This window comes from Aotus nancymaae, unplaced genomic scaffold (genome assembly GCF_030222135.1).
Source record: "Aotus nancymaae isolate 86718 unplaced genomic scaffold, 86718_ANA_hifiasm-v0.15.2.pri h1tg000006l, whole genome shotgun sequence".
NCBI lineage: Eukaryota > Metazoa > Chordata > Mammalia > Primates > Aotidae > Aotus > Aotus nancymaae.
This window is the reverse complement of record NW_026988417.1, coordinates 50,634,515-50,641,590: the sequence shown is the minus strand read 5'-3', so window position 1 is coordinate 50,641,590 and position 7,076 is coordinate 50,634,515. Positions and strand designations below refer to the sequence as shown.

The following is a 7,076-nucleotide window of genomic DNA, read 5'->3' as shown; positions in this document are numbered from 1 at the left end:
TCAACATCATTGATTATCAGAGAAATGCAAAAGAAAACTACAATGAGATATCATCTCACCCCGATTAAAATGGCTTTTATCAAAAGACAGGCAATAACAAATGCTGGCAAGAATGTGGAGAAAAGGGAACCCCTGGACACTGTTGGTGGGAATGTAAATTAGTACAACCACTATGGAGAACAGTTTGGAGGTTCCTCAAAAAAATAAATAAATAAAAAATAGAGCTACCATATGATCCACCAATCCTACTCCTAGGTATACATCCAAAAGAAAGGAAATCAGTGTATCAAAGAGATATCTGCACTTCCGTGATTATTGCAGTAGTATTCACAATAGCCAAAATTTGGAAGCAACCTAAGTGTCCATCAGCAGACCAATGAATAAAGGAAATGTGATACATATACACAATAGAATACCAGTTAGCCATAAAAAAGAATGAGATCCTGTCATTTGCAACAGCATGGATTGATCCGGAGATCATTATGTTAAGTGAAATAAGCCAGGGACAGAAAGACGAACATTGCATGTTCCACTTATCTGTGGGAGCTAAAAATTAAAACAATTGAACTCGTGGAGATAGTGAGTAGAACGATGATTACCAGAAGCTGGGAAAGTTAGTGGGGTGGGGTGGGAGGGAAGGAGGAATGGTTAATAGGCACAAAAAAATATTTAGAAAGAATAAATAATGCCCGGCATTTGCTAGCACAACAGGGAAAATACAGTAAAAAATAATTTAATTGTTCATTTAAAAATAACTAAAAGAGTATGATTGGATTGTTTGTAACACAAAAGATAAATGCTGAGGTGATGAATACTCTATCTACCCTGATATATTTATTATGATTTGCATACCTGTATCAAAATATTTCATGTAACCCATAAATATGTACATATACTGTGCATCCACAAAATTTTTTTTAAAAAAGAAATAAGCTAGACACAGAAAAATAAATAAATAAATAAATAAATGCCAATGAACATTCTCCACAGAAATAGAATAAAAAATTCTAGCTTCTTTGCCAGAAACACCTGTTGGTTGCTGTCTGAGCTGTGCTCCCTCCTCACTGCTGCCACCATGAGCAGAGGTCTGCTACTCAGGGATGTGGCTCCCAACTTTGAGGCCAATACCACCGTCAGCTGCTTCCGTTTCCAAAACTTTCTGGGAGACTCATGGGGCATTCTCGTCTCCCACCTTCAGGACTTTACACCAGTGTGTACCACACAGCTTGGCAGAGCTGCAAAGCTGGCACCAGAATTTGCCAAGAGGAGTGTTCAGTTGATTGCCTTTTCAGTAGACAGGGTTGAGGACCATCTTGCTTAGAGCAAGGATATCAGTGCCTACAGAAAAGTTACCTTTTCCCATCATCAATGATAAGAATCAGGACTTTACCATCCTGTTGGGCATGCTGGATCCAGCAGAGAAGGATGAAAAGGGCATGCCTGTGACAGCTGATGTGGTTGTTTTTCGTGCTGATAAGAAGCTAAAGCTGTCTATCTTTTACCCAGCTGCCACTGGCAGAAACTTCGATGAGACTCTCAGGGTAGTTATCTCTCTCCAGCTGACAGCAGAAAGGAGGGTTACCCCTCCAGTTGATTGGAAGGATGGGGATGGTGTGATGGTCCTTCCAACCATCCCTGAAGAGGAAGCCAAAAAGCTGCCTGAAAGGAGTCTTCACCAAAGAGCTTCCATCTGGCAAGAAATATCTCCGCTACACACTCCAGCCTTAAGTCTCTTGGAGAAGTTGGTGCTGTGAGCCAGATATCAGCTGCCAGTCATGTTTTCCTGCAGCAATTCCATAAAATATCCTGGTGTCATCACAGCCAAGGTTTTTAGATTGCTATGCTACTGGCTTATTAAATGAAAATGGCACTATAGCTGGGCGTGGTGGCTCACGCCTATAATCCCAGCACTTTGGGAGGCCAAGGCGGGTGGATCACAAGGTCAAGAGATTGAGACCATCCTAGGGCCAACATAGTGAAACCCTGTCTCCACTAAAATACAAAAATTAGCTGGGTGTGGTGGTGCGTGCCTGTACTCCCAGCTACTCAGGAGACTGAGTCAGGAGAGTTGCTTGAACCCGGGAGGCAGAGGTTGCAGTGAGTTGATATCACACCACTGCACTCCAGCCTGGCACCTGGTGACAGAGTGAGACTCTGTCTAAAAAAAAAAACAAACCCAACAACAACAAAAATGGCACTATTAAGTTTCTTGGGATTCTTTACTCTCTGCATTCAGCAGCACTTAATTATGTTCATACATCAGCACTCTCTACTGGTTCTGTATTTAAAACTCAAATCTTGTTGGATCTCTGCAGGGCTTGTGACCAATGAGGTCATATTTGTTGATGGTTAAGAAAGCTTACTTCACTCCATCAGAGAATGACTATCAATTTTTTTTTAACTGTCCCTATCACATCCTCTCTTCTGTCACCATTTTGAAGAATGGTAGAACTTGAGGTTAAATTTCCTCTGTAAATAGCCAAGTATAAAACTCAGGAACTTAGAGTAAAACTTCCTCTGTAAATATCCAAGTCTAAAACCCAGGAACTTAGATGCTCTTCAATATTCTGTTTTGATCACAGCTGGGGGAAAAAGGCTTTTTAATTCTGTACCTTTCTAGTAGATAACTGAAGTGAAGAGCAGGGGAAGAGACCTTTAAATATTTTGCTATAAAAATTTTGTGATAAGTTTCTATCAAAATGGAGAGACTGCAGAAAAGGCTTCCCTTGGCTTCCAAGGAGGTGTAGCAAGTGTGAGCAATGCTAGTGCCATGTGCCTTTCACACAGAATTTGCATTTATCAGTCAGCTTTCTGATGAAGTGTACTTGATAGACTACACCATGTGAAAAGATGAGAGAATGAATGAAAATGTTTTGTTATAGAACTCTTCTTGCAGTGGGTTGCTATTTTCTGGATTTTAATTTTTGGAAAACAACAAATAAAATCCTTTGTTAAAATTTCGAAAAAAATTCTAAAATTTATATAGAACCACAGAAGACTCAGAATAGCCAAGGCCAAAACAAAGCAGAAGAACACAAAACTGGGGAAATTACATTACCTGACTTCAAATTATACCACAGAGCTATAGTAACCAAAACAATATGATACCAAAAAATAAGCAGATACATAGACCGATGGAAGAGAATAAAGAACCCAGAAATAATTCCATACATCTATAGTGAACTCATTATTGACAAATGTGCCAAGAATATACAGTGGAGAAAGGACAGTCTCTTCAATAAGTGATGCTGGGAAAATTGGACATCCATAGGTAGAAGAATGAAGCTAAACGCCTATCTCTTGCCATATACAAAAGTGAAATCAAAATGGATTAAGGATTTAAGTCTGAGACCAGAAACTATGAAACTATTAAAAAAAAAAACCCAAAAACAAACACTGGACAATACCCCACAAGCATAGGCAACCAACGCAAAAATGGGCAAATGGGATCACATCAAGTTAAAATGCTCTTGCACGGCAAAGGAAACAATCAACAAAGTGAAGAGACAACCCACAGAATGGGAGAATTATTTGCAAACTACCCATCTGATAAAGGATTAATAACTAGAATATACAAGGAGCTCAAACAACTTTATAGGAAAAAAGCTAATAATCTGATTTAAAAATGGGCAAAAGATCTGAATACACATTTCACAAAAGAAGACATGCAAAGGGTCAACATTATGTAAAAAAGTGCTTAACATCCTTCATCAGAAAACTGCATATCAAAACTGCAATGAAATATCGTCTCACCCCAGTTAAAATGGCTTATATCAAAAAGATAGGCAATAACAAATACTGGCAAGGATGAAGAGAAAGGGGAACACTCATACACTGCTGGTGGGAATGTAAATTAGCATAACCACCATGGAGAACAGTTTGATGGTTCCTCAAAAAGCTAAAAACAGAGTTGTCATATAACTCAGCAATCCTGCTACTAGGTATATATCCCAAAGAAAGAAAGTAAGTATATTGAAGAGATATCGGCACTTCCATGTGGATTGCAACAGTATTCCCAATAGGCAAGATTTGAAAGTAACTTAAGTGTTCATCAACAGCTGAATGGATAAAAAGAGTATTTTAATCTGTAGTCCCTTTTATTTTGTAAAACACAATCTGAAGAGCTTTCTGTTAAATATATATATATTACATAAGTGTAAAAAGTATGCAAAGAAATATATCACACTATTATTATAACATAAGGCAAGCATCATAAGTTTTAATGACTGTGGAAACCAGGTAGATACAAATGAAGCAGAGTAGGCATTAATAAATCTGTGAGAGTAAGAAAGGATCATTTTAGTATTAGGAATCTAAGAAATGGCAGAGAATAAGGCCCAAAGCACAGAAGAAGGGATTATTTTTAGGTCAGAAGAAACAAAAGTAGGACAGGAACAGACATAGACAGGTTACATGATAGCCCACTGATGGCTTTTCTTTTTTTCCATTACACTGGGGTACAAGGATAGAAGGAAGTGAAGAAGGCTTGGAGAGGGTTTCCTGGAGAATTGGCAAGTGAGACATGGTGCGATTTCTAGGGTACCTTTAAGATTCATGAGCATAAATTTATAATGAAGCCATTATATACTTTTTAGATTGGTATGTGTACCAGAAACTATGTCAAAAATGAGTAAAAGTTCTTGATGAAGTTAGGATTTCTGCCCTTTTGAAGGAGAAACATTATTAAGTCAACAATTAGGAAAAAAATCTCAAGAAATGGAAGGAGTTAGTTGCTCTTTCACATAGGAGAAGTTGTTTACAGCCGTAGAAGGTTTTTTTTTTTTAATTGTACTTTAGATTCTGGGGTACATGTGCAGATCATGCAAGATTGTTGCATAGGTACGTTCATGGCAAGGTGGTTTGCTGCCTCCATCCTCACATCACCTATACCTGACATTTCTCCCCATGTTATCCCTCCCCACCCTCCCTCCCACTATCCCTCTCCTAGCCCCCCAACAACGGACCCCAATGTGTGATGTTTCCCTCTCTGTGCCCACGTGTTCTCATTGTTCAACACTCGTCTATGAGTGAGAACATGCTGTGTTTGATTTTCTGTTCTTGTGTCAGTTTGCTGAGAATGATGGTTTCCAGGTTCATCCATGTCCCTACAAAGGGACATTTTTTTTTTTTTTTATAGCTGCATAGTATTTCATGGTGTATATGTGCCACATTTTATTTGTCCAGTTTATCGTTGATGGGCATTTGGGCTGGTTTCAGGTCTTTGCTATTGTAAACAGTGCCATGATGAACATGCCTGTGCATGTGTCTTTATAACAGAACGATTTATAGTCCTTTGGGTATATAGCCAGTAATGGGATTGCTGGGTCAAATGGAATTTCTATTTCTAGGTCCTTGAGGAATCGCCACACTGTTTTCCACAATGGTTGAACTAATTTACACTCCCACCAACAGTGTAAAAGCGTTCCTATTTCTCCACATCCTCTCCAGCATCTGTTGTCCCCAGATTTTTTAATGATTGCCATCCTAACTGGCGTGAGACAGTATCTCAATGTGGTTTTGATTTGCATTTCTCTAATGACCAGTGATGATGAACATTTTTTCATATGTTTGTTGGCCTCTTATATGTCTTCTTTTGAAAAGTGTCTGTTCATATCCTTTGCCCACTTTTGGATGGGTGTGTTTGTTTTTTTCTTGTAACTTTGTTTTAGTTCTTTTTTTTTTTTTTTATTGCATTTTAGGTTTTGGGGTACATGTGAAAAACATGCAAAGTTGTTGCATAGGTGCATACGTGGCAGTGTGATTTGCTGCCTCCCTCCCCCTCACCCATATCTGGCATTTCTCCCCATGCTATCCCTCCCCAACTCCCCCCCCTGCTGTCCCCCCCACTCCCCCACAACAGACCCCCGTGTATAGTGCTCCCCTCCCTGTGTCCATGTGTTCTCCTTGTTCAACACCCTCCTATGAGTGAGAACATGTGGTGTTTGGTTTTGTGTTCTTGTGTCAGTTTGCTGAGAATGATGGTTTCCAGGTTCATCCATGTCCCTACAAAGGACGCGAACTCCTCATTTTTAATGGCTGCGTAATATTCCATGGTGTATATGTGCCACATTTTTCCTATCCAGTCTATCATCGATGGGCATTTGGGTTGGTTCCAGGTCTTTGCTATTGTAAACTGTGCTGCAATGAACATTCGTGTGCATGTGTCCTTATAGTAGAACGATTTATAATCCTTTGGATATATGCCCAGTAATGGGATTGCTGGGTCAAATGGAATTTCTATTTCTAGGTCCTTGAGGAATCGCCACACTGTTTTCCACAGTGGTTGAACTAATTTACACTCCCACCAACAGTGTTTTATTTCTTTGTAGATTCTGGATATTAGCCCTTTGTCTGATAGGTAGATTGCAAAATTTTTTTCCCATTCTATTGGTTGCTTGTTCACTATTGTTTCTTTTGCTGTACAGAAGCTCTGAAGCTTAATTAGATCCCATTTGTCTATTTTGTCAGCCGTAGAAGTTTTAAACAGCTTTATGGAGATATAATTCACATATCATTCAGTTCAGCCACCTCAAATGTACAGTTCAGTGGTTTTTAGTATATTCACAGATATATGCAACCATCACCACACTCAATTTTAGAACATTTTCATCTCCCCCAAAAGAAATTCTGTACCTCTTAGCCACCACCTCATCCCCTAACCTCCTCATCCCTGCTCTTGCCTACCCCAGCCTTAGTCAAGCATCAGTCCACTTTCTCTATAAATGGATTTGCTAAGTTTGGACATTTCATATAAATATCATCATACAATTCATGGTCTTTTGCGACTGGCTTCCTTTACTTAGCAAAGTGTTTTCAAGGTTTTCTGTAGCATGGATCAGTACCCAGATTTTGATCTGGTTTAATTTGATCACATTTATTTTTTATTTTGCTTTTTATATTAAGTATTTTTAAATGTATTGACACATATTCTTACATATATATGTTAGTGTCCATTAAATATGATTATAAATATGCTATTTTCAGTAAATAAACTTCTGGATTTTTCCCTTCCCCTTTTTTTGCTGCTTATCTTCTTCCTGTTTGTTACATTATCTTTATCTTCTCCACAGGTGACT

At 38.7% G+C, this 7,076-nt stretch overlaps 1 pseudogene; it reads left to right on the top strand.

Moving 5' to 3' along the window:
• The first annotated feature begins 1,075 nt into the window (after nt 1-1,075).
• Nucleotides 1,076-1,728, top strand: LOC105709229 (peroxiredoxin-6-like; annotated as a pseudogene).
• The last annotated feature ends 5,348 nt before the right edge of the window (nt 1,729-7,076 follow it).